The following is a 10,674-nucleotide window of genomic DNA, read 5'->3' as shown; positions in this document are numbered from 1 at the left end:
GGGAAACATCAAAATTGAAAAGCTTGTGGTTGTGTGTTTTTCCTTTGCACAGGTTTATCTGTGTGAGTTCAGGCTCACTGAGGTGTATCTGGACTTAGCTAGAGTTATGATTTTGCCAGGGAAGCAACAATACAAAGTGAGAGAGGGGCAGGAGAGTGGAGGGTATATGTCAGTGAGTGATCACAAAGACTGAGCATGACATCTGAGCTAGGGAAGGAGGGGAGAGAAAACAGTAAGGGAGAGAGAGGTGGTGAAATCTGGTAAGACCAATGGACTAGAGATTCTGGTGAGGTTAAAGGGTAATGGGGTGTGGGTACCAAAGAGAATGCACTGGAAAAAGAGGGGGTGTATCAGAACGATCATTCTTGTGTTCACCAGAAATTGAGACAGGACAACTACTGTTGAGAGTGACCTAGTGCAGGAGCTAAAATTTTTGAGAAATAAAGGAGAGGAGCACTGAAGTTGGCTTGATGGTGACAATGCAGGCTAGTTGGTGACACAAGCTGTCAAAAGCAGGAGGTTATGAGGGGGTGTGTGAGAGGAATGCTCTAAAGGCAGCAATGAGAAGCATGGAAGACATTTACCAGAGCTTTAGGCTCTGTGGGACAATGGCCATGGGAGAAGAAAATTGTTTGTCTTAAGTGGGCTTCAGGGGACACAGAATCCTCAAGGAAGAACATGGTTTCTGTTAGGGCAAGACAAAGAAGGGCACATTCAGAGAAGAGGGTGATGATATGGAGGAATTATTGAGGTTGCATTGCATTTTAAGAGTAGGGAAAGGTGTGAGAAGTGAAGTAAAGAGATGTGGTCACAGCCTTATGGAATTTAGAATGTAGAAGTTGAGGAGTATCATGGGGATTGGGGGGTTCTTGTGGCGACTGGCACAAATGGGAATGGAGATTATGATGAGGTGAGTTCTAATGGATTTGAGGCAGATCGATTCAAGATAGACTTTGAAGTTTGGAACAGGAGTGAGGAGGTGCCTGTCTGGGGCTTCCTGTTGACCCCAGGAGATGTGGAAGTGCAGTCTTACACCTGGACCACTGGAAAACAGAATGCTCCATATTGCTCCTGGAGACAGAGCACATAAATCTGCAATGATGGAAAACGTGGCTAGAAACTGCATATCACATTCAGGGTAGAAGTACCACTTGGAAACTGAGAGGGGAATGGAAATTGGGTGAAATTTAAGGAAACTTCCATTTTTCCATAATATCTCTATTCCTTTAAAAGGCAAAGTAAATATACCTAAATACTAACAGCATCTAACTCTGAGTGGTGGAAACACTGGTGTTTATTATATTTAATGCCTGGAACATGGTAGATACACAGTGAAAGCTATTTTTTTGAATGAGCATGTTTTTCTGTTTTAAAAGCTCCTCCTACAAACATGTAAAACTCTCAAGTTAGCACACTGTGCTACAAGAGCACAGAAAAATACTAGAAGTGGGGGAGGTGTGAGAAATGCTTGAGGAGAGAATGATCGCTGATGTATGTAGAGCTCTACCACCATACATGAGCCATATCGAAAATATGGAGTGTAAGCTCTGATCTGATCTGAAGCTGAAGACAGTCCTATCTCCATTTTATTTTAATACTCTAAGGTTCTGGGTGAGTATCCAGAAAATGACCTTGGAAGTCTGAGTTCTTCCAAGTACCTACCAGATCCTCACTCTTCTCCTCAACAGAGACACTGGGTGGTGCTGCTGTCCAAAAATTCTGCTCTATCCAGGAGTTATTCTTTCAATCTAAAGACTCATTGGAAAAGACCCTGATGCTGGGAAAGATTGAGGGCAGGAGGAGAAGGGGATGACAGAGGATGAGATGGTTGAATGGCATCACCGACTCAATGGACATGGCTTTGGGTGGACTCCAGGAGTTGGTGATGGACAGGGAGGCCTGACGTGCTGTGATTCATGGGGTCTCAAAGAGTGGGACACGACTGAGTGACTGGACTGAACTGAAAGACGTGTATTCATCTAAGCAACTACTGTAGGCTGTGCTTCCCAGATGGCACTAGTGGTCAAGAAACCACCTGCCAATGCAGGAGACATAAGAGACATGAGTTTTATCCCTTGGGAGGGAGGATTCCCTGGAGGAGAACATGGCAACCCGCTCCAGTGTTCTTGCCTGGGGAATCCCATGGACAGAGGAGCCTGGCGAGCTACAGTCCATAAGGACGCAAAGAGTCGGACACATCGGAAGTGACTAAGCATGCTTTCACACTACTGTCGACCAAGCAGAGTGCTTGGGATTAGAGATATAAAGATGAATAGCCTCAGCAGATTCTCCTCTGATTACACTGCTACCAGCTTCAGTGGCTAAGAAATTAGAAAATGTGACTTTTACATAGGAGAGCACCACTGTCACAGACACGCCCAGTTGTGGGAGTGAAAGACCCTGCACGACCCACCCTTTCCACGAGCACCCCTTGCCCACCAGCTGGTCAAGGATTACAACAGACAACAGTGAGCATCACTGGTCATCACCACAAGCTTTGGCTCCTTCAGATATAAAATGCCGAGCGTACCTGAATATGGCTTCTTCATCTTGAATCTCAGAGCTTCAGATGTTCCAAGCTAACTGGGTAAGATGTGTCTGCTTGTTGTGAAAGTGAAAGTGAAGTTGCTCAGTCGTGTCTGACTCTCTGCGACCCCGTGGACTGTAGGCCACCAGGCTCCTCCGTCCCTGGGATTCTCCAGGCAAGAATACTGGAGTGGGTTGCCATTTCCTTCTCCAAGGGATCTTCCCGACCCAGGGACCGAACCCAGGTCTCCCGCATTGCAGGTAGATGCTTTAACCTCTGAACCACCCCTGTTATTGTGGAGGAGTGAGGAAACTTGGCAGGAAGGGAAGTGGACCCTCAGGACGAAAGTAGTGGGAGAAACAGGGGAGGTAGGCCAGCCATCAGTCCCTGGAGGAATCAGAATGTGTTTGGATGGAGTCTGGGGAGGCGAATCTGGTGTGAGGTTACTAACACCCAGTTGCAGGGGTGAAGTCCTGAGTAGAGGAGAGATAATGGACTCAGGCCAGCAAGGCTAAAGCGGTGGGAGGGGCGAGGAGGCGGGTCTGGGATTCCTTGGCCAATCGAAGACGACTGGGGCGGAGCCTGTCACGCACCATATAACTGAGGGGTTCTGCGCCGGAAGGCTAACCTCGTCTAGAGTGCTAAGCCCTGTCAGTGCAGCCCTCTACCTTTCTCTGATCATCAAGTCTTCGAGTGAGGATGTGTGTCCCCGCCGGAGCCAGAGGACTATGGGAACAGGAAGGCGTGGCGGCCGTGGGGCAGACGAATCGGGCCTGCAGAAATTGGAGGGGCGGAGATTAGGATGGGCGATTTGTAGCGGCGCCTCCTGGCAAGTCAATGCCTTTGTCTTCGCAGCGCCGCCTTCTGAGCAGGATTCGTATCCCTCTTGGGTTGGTCCCTGGCAGGACTGAGGCAGGAGCCCCAGGAGTGGCCAGTTCATTGTCGTTGTAGGTCTGATGCTGAGGGGACGAAGAGTTTGGGGCTCAGAATGGGCCCCCTGGGACTGGCGCTTCGCTCCCTCCCCTCCTGTGACTGCTAGGTTGGAATGGGCTACCAACAGTGATGATAGTTATTTTAAAATGTAAGCAAATTGCTACTAACAACGTGGCTTATGAGGCCAGCCCTGTTATTTTTTATTTGAAGTCCCTGTTTCCCCACCTCTGGATTTTGGCAGCTGATCGCTTCTCCAGGAGGGTCCTAGGGTGACCACGATAGAGGGGAGGCATATTCGGGACGTCTGGTTGCTTGGGGGCCTCTCCATTCTCGTCTAGGCACTAGACATCTCTTACTCCACCGGCATCAGACCAGACACGGGCAGGAGGGTTCTGCTTTCTGGGCTCAGAGGTCCTCTATTTTCCCCTCTGGACAAACCCGGAATGATCACTGAGCACTTCACCTAGCTTCATCTCCTCCTCTCTCCTCTTGAGGAAAAAACACGGTAAAATAAAAATCGACTCTGTTTGGTTTATCCCTTTCTGCTGAAGTTCTTGGTTTGATCATAATTAGCTGTGCCATCTTACAGCATTTACAAACCAGTCCCACAGGGAGCTATTGTGAGACATGTAATTAGTTTTGACTGGATTTAATCCCTCCTCTTATTGTAGCCCCTTAGTCTCTTGTCTTCAGGCAGATGAAATAGAAAGAAACTAGTCCAGTTAATGCTACATTTGTATGCTGCTTCCTAACCCCCCAAGAAAAATGTCCCCCTCTCTAATAATTGAATACAAAGTGAAGCTGCTCAAATAGTGCTATCTCCTGTTACAAATTCATTAGTTGGTCAAACCCAGTGCTTAATTTTTGTTCTATCCCTCTCTTCTCATATGTTTCTATTACCTCCATTCTACTTTTGCTGTGATTTTTAAAAGAGTCAGACATATTGCTTCCGGGCTTCTAGAACATCTTTGTTTCTAGTGCACTTGATCCAGTGGCATTTACTGTCTTCAGAAACGGAATAATGATGTGGAATAAAATGTATTTTATTAAAACCATGACTCTTCTAAGATCTGTTGCTGTTTGCCTTTTGAAAATCAGCAGGTAAAATACATATTGACATTAAATGTGAGGATTTTGTTTCTTATTCCTTAGTATGATAATGGTTTTACCAGGTAAGTTTTTTTTTTTTTTTTTTTCAGTCTTTTCATCAAGATAACTGTGGTGTTGGAAAAGACTCTCGAGAGTCCCTGGACTGCAAGGAGATCAAACCAGTCAATCCTAAAGGAAATCAGTCCAGAATATTCATTGGAAGGACTGATGCTGAAGCTGAAACTCCAATACTTTGGCCACGTGATGTAAAGAACTGACTCATTGGGAAAGACCCTGATGCTGGGAAAGGTTGAAGGCGGGAGGAGAAAGGGACAACAGAGGATGAGATTGTTGAATGACATCACTGATTGAATGGACATGAGTTTGAGTAAGCTCTGGGAGTTGGTGATGGCCAGGGAAGCCTGGCGTGCTGCAGTCCATGAGGTCAGAAAGAGTCGGACATGGTTGAGCAACTGAACTGAACTGAATTGAACTTTGTCAAAATGAGTGATGAGCCAGACTTGTGAAGTAGAGAAGTTTGACAGGTCCTAACTGAAGAAAACTAATACTAAAGAAAAAAAACACTCTTCCCTCAAAGGAAAGTAAGTCATGAGGATTTTCTATTTGAGACAAACAATTGTGAAAATTAATAGATTCTCTTAAATACATGCTTTCTAGTAAATTTTGCCACAAAGTAAACACTAGGGTATCAGTTATTTAATGTAACACGGAATTAGTCATTTAGTCATTCGGTTGTGTCTGACTCTTTGTAACCCCATGCACTATAGCTCATCAGGGTTCCCTGTCCTTGGACTACTCCAGGCAAGAATACTGGAGTGAATTGAGTTCCTACTGCAGGTGGTCTTCCCCACCCAGGGATCAATCCTGTGCCTCCTGCAATACAGGTAGATTCTTTACTTTCTGAGCCACCAGGGAAGCCCAATGTAACATTTAAAAACAGCAAAATTGTTGCCATTTTACTTTGCTTATATAAGTAGTCCTTGCAAAATAGGCCTTAGAAGTAATGGAATACAAAAACTGATTTTGTTGGAACATTACTAAGAATCACATTAAAATCAATCTTAAAATATTGGAAGTAACATTAGAAATGTAAGAGTTTTTTCCAATTTTGGCTATTCATCATTTTTTTGCATCTAGCGTTTTGGGTCTTTTATCTCATCCATATGAATCAAGCAAACTATGGTTTTGGCCTTCCCTACCTCACGACAGGATGAGGTGAGATAATCAGTTTAGATATTGGGTATACTCAAGTCTCCCAGGGGTCAGGGGATCAATTTGGCCCTCCCCACTTACAGCCTTCTGGAGAAACTCTAAGCCAAGGGAAACGTTTTGTCATGTAGTGTTATCTGAAAGTTCCAAAGTTAGTAAAGATTGTCTGAAAAGGCTTACCTTTCTGATCATATCAGTTCAGTTCAGTTCAGTCACTCAGTCGTGTCCAACGCTGTGACCCCATGAACCACAGAACACCAGGCCTCCCTGTCCATCACCAACTCCCGCAGTACACCCAAACCCATGTCCATTGAGTCGGTAATGCCATCCAACCGTCTCAACCTCTGTCGTCCCCTTCTCCTCCTGCCTCTAATCCCTCCCAGCATCAGGGTCTTTTCCAACGAGTCAACTCTTCGCATGAGATGGCCAAAGTATTGGAGTTTCAGCCTCAGCATCAGTCCTTCCAATGAACACCCAGAACTGATCTCCTTTATGATGGACTGGTTGGATCTCCTTGCAGTCCAAGGGACTCTCAAGAGTCTTCTCCAACACCACAGTTCAAAAGCATCAATTCTTCGGCGCTCAGCCTTCTTCACAGTCCAACTCTCACATCCATACATGACCACGTGGAAAACCACAGCCTTGACTAGATGGACCTTTGTTGGCAAAGTAATATCTCTGCTTTTTAATATGCTGTCTAGGTTGGTCATAACTTTCCTTCCAAGGAGTAAGCGTCTTTTAATTTCATGGCTGCAATAGTGATAGATACTTCTGAAGAAAATGCTTCACTTGCCCCTCAGTCTCAGAGCGATCTGTGGAAAAAATGGAAACAGCATATATCTACCTCTCAAATGGGGAAAAAAAATGTCTACAGTTGAGTCTAACAAACGTTCTGTTCATTACATTGCACACACACATACCTCACTGAGGATTTGTGGTTAGTGCCTTGGCATTCTAAATTTAAAGAAGGTATGGCCACCTTCCTGGTGGCTCAGACAGTAAAGAAGCCGCCTGCAATGGGGAGACTCAGGTTCGATCTCTGGTTTAAGATGATCCCCTGGAGAAGGGAATGGCAATCCACTCCAGTATTCTTGCCTGGGAAATCCCATGTTCAGAAGAGCCTGGAGAGCTACAGGCCATGGGATTGCAAACAGTTGGACACGACTGAGTGACCAACATTTTCTTTCTTATGGCGGAGTCCAATGATTTGGCAATGAGCTCTTTTGGAAGAAATTGAACTTAATCTTAAGAAAATACCCTCATAATAACTTTTTTGCATTTGATTTTCCCCCAGCTATCCAGCAGGAGAACGTGTGTGCTCAAACATCATAAAATGGGGACCTCCTTGCAAGAGCAAATTTCAACATTGAGTGTCTTGCTTTTGGCAAATCTTTATAGCGATTTTAGGTATCTTCTGATGTCTTCTCACCCATAACCCCTGGCTAAGAGGTCAGGGGTAGCCAATGTCCCCTCCCCTCATCTTAAAACTTCCATTGATGCATAAATTCCACCAGGCAGATGCTGTCAATACGCTCTCAATTGACGATCTTTGTGTGTGTAGTCTGTACTCCCCCATAGGATAAGCTGCTTTTCACTTTCTACAACGATTTCCTCTGTTGTTTATAATCATTAAGTTGCATGGTTTTGCATCTTCTCACAATTTATTTTCACTTCTAATGAAGCAGCACAATAATAATATAACCAATATGTTTATCATGGGCTCCTGTGGTTCATTTCTGGTGGTCTTCTAAGGAATGAAAGTACACAAGGCTACTTTTCAGCCGAATAAAATGAGTGCAGGAAAGCTATTTTAGCAGATTTGGCTCTCAGGAAAGGCCCCTTCTGTCCAGATCAAGTGGGTCCTGACTTGGGGATTGTGTGGCTGAACCACACCAACTCCATTTTTTCAGTTCCATCTTAATTCACACAGTCCTAACCTCCCCTCTTTTCACATGATTGAGCTTTAGCTTAATTTACAAGAAGTGAGTCCAAGCCAGATGAGTACCCTATCAACTTTTGCCCTTGCCTTCATCTGATGTGAGACCTGCAAGAGTGCTATTGCTGACGTAAATGGTTAATGGTCATGAAACCCCTGAGGGGAGGAACCCCGATTCCAGTTGCTGCACCTGTGCTTCTGTCTTGATAGTCAGATTCTACTTCTAGCTCTGGTCCCTTTAAATTCTTTTGTACCCTTTTTGGCAGTCAGTGTGCAGTGCAGCTTCGAATGCCTCTGAATTATCTGTCGACTCTATCCTTTGTGCTTGAATGTGATTTCCCCACAGTGAACTTCATAATTGCACTCCATGGCATTGCTCCCTCTGTTTTTTTTGGTCCCAAAGTTCCATCTCAGTTTGCAGGATATTATTCAGTATATGTGCCTCCCAACAGGGATGCTAAGTGCTTTTCCTGAAAGTTGGAATTATAAAGATAGAGAGCCTTGGGAGAAGAGGTCACGTAGACTAGCCCCTTTGTCTCAGAAATGAGGAAATGAAAACAAAGGGTCTGACTTGATCTTCTAAGGTGTATAAGGGCTGGAATTTTAGATGGACTCTTCTTGCTTTTTGGAAAGTGCTTTTCAACTAAGGTCAGGGCACATGAAAGGCTGGGGTTGGATGGGGAGGGACAAGAGTCTCTTGCTAACACCCGCTTTGCTAAGCACATCACTTCTTTCATTGGGCATCAGCTCAGATATCTAATACCTGTTAATGAGCTGCAGCACAGAACTTCTGGTCTGGTTCTTGTCCTGATCAGAATTCACTGTTTTATGAACCAAGTACTTTTGGTGTTTGTGGTGAGCACAGGTGCTATGAACCGAATTGGCTCCCCTCCAAAAAATTAATATGTTGGAGCCCTAACCCCAAGTGTGACTGGAGCTGGAGATAGGGTATTTAGGTAATTAATTGAGATGGGAGCAGGGGCATACTTGGATAGGACTGTGGCCATATGGAAGAGGAAGAGATACCAGATCTTTCCCCTGCATGTGAGGACCCAACAAGAAGATGACCACTAGTAATACAGAAAGAGAGGTTTCTCTAGAAACTGACACTGCTAGATCTTGATTTTGGCACTTCTATCCTCCAGAACTGTGAGAAAATGAACTTCTGTTGTTTATGCCACCTAGTCTACAGTATTTTGTTATGCCAAGCCTAGCTGATTAATATAATCAGGAATATGTATAAATAGACGAGCCCAGATCACTGCCCTAAAATGATACATTTATCACTTGAAATTTATAAGAACCAATCACCTACAATCCCACCAATTAGACATGTTAGCATTTAAGTGCCTAAGCATCCATACTGTGGTGTATTAATATTCACGTATTTTCTGACTAAAGGGGATTATGCTGTTGCTATTTGCAACCTGGAGTGTTACCTTACCACTCCCTTCTAAGAGGTGACAGTCTTGAATAATCAGTGGGTTTACAGGAAGTGAAAACTATGGTCTCTGCAATAGCATAAACATTCCTAAGCATAAAGGGGGTTGGGGGGTCACTTCTGCTCAAATATCAGGGAGGTGACACAATCACAGGTCTTAGAGTTGTTGTTCAGTTGCTAAGTTGAGTCTGATTCCTTGTGACCCACGGACAATAGCATGGTAGGCTCCTCTGTCCTCTACTATCTCCTAGAGTATGCTCAAATTCATGTCCATTGAGTCGGTGATGCCATCTAACCATCTCCATTCTCTGCCACCTCCTTCTCCTTTTGCCTTCAATCGTTCCCAGTATCAGGGTTTTTACCAATGATTCAGCTCTTCAGATCAGGTGGCCAAAGTATTGGAACTTCAGTTTCAGCACCAGTCCTTCCAATGAACATTCAGTGTTGATTTCATTTAGGATTGACTGGTTTGATCTTACAGTCTAAAGGACTCTCAAGAGTTTTCCCCAGCAGCACAGTTCGGAAGCATCAATTCTTTGGTGCTCAGCCTTCTTTATGGTCCAAATCTAACACCTGTACATGACTACTAGAACATCCGTAGCTTTGACTAGACTGACCTTTGCTGACAACGTGATGTCTCTACTTTATAATGCACTGGAATGCAAAAGTAAGGGCTACATGGAGTAACAGGCAAATTTGGCCTTGGAGTACAAACGAAGCAGGTCAAAGGCTAACAGAGTTTTGCCAAGAGAATGCACTGGTCATACCAATCACACTCTTCCAACAACACAAGCGAAGACTCTACACATGGACATCACCAGACGGCCAATACTAAAATCAGGTTGATTATATTCTTTGCAGTCAAAGATGGAGAAGCTGTTTACAGTCAGCATAAGCAAGACTGGGAGCTGACTGTGGCTCAAATCATGAGCTCCTTATTGCCAAATTCAGACTTAAATTGAAGAAAGTAGGGAAAACCCCTAGACCATTCAGGTATGACCTAAATCAAATCCCTTACAAGTATACAGTAGAAGTGAAAAATAAATTCAAGGGATTAGATCTGATAGACAGAATGCCTGAAGAACTATGAACGGAAGTTTGTGACATTGAACAGGAGGCAGGGATCAAGACCATCCCCAAGAAAATGAAACGCAAAAAGGCTAAATGGTCGTCTGACGAGGCCTTACAAATAGCTGAGAAAAGAAGAGAAGCTAAAGGCTTCTCTTGGCAAAACTCTGTTAGCCTTTTCCATGCTTCATTTTGTACTCCAAAGCCAAACGTGCCTGTTACTCCAGGTATCTCTTGACTTCCTACTTTTGCATTCCAGTCTCCTAGGATGAAAAGGACATCTTTTTGGGGGGGTTATTTCTAAAAGGTCTCGTAGATCATTATAAAACCATTCAACTTCATCTTCTTAGGCATTAGTAGTTGGAGCATAGACTGGGATGACTGTGATATCGAATGGTTTGTCTTGGAATGAACCGAGATCACTGTTGTTTTTGAAATTACACACAGGTA

The sequence above is a fragment of the Bos javanicus genome, chromosome X (assembly GCF_032452875.1).
Source record: "Bos javanicus breed banteng chromosome X, ARS-OSU_banteng_1.0, whole genome shotgun sequence".
NCBI lineage: Eukaryota > Metazoa > Chordata > Mammalia > Artiodactyla > Bovidae > Bos > Bos javanicus.
This window is presented reverse-complemented; position numbering follows the sequence as displayed.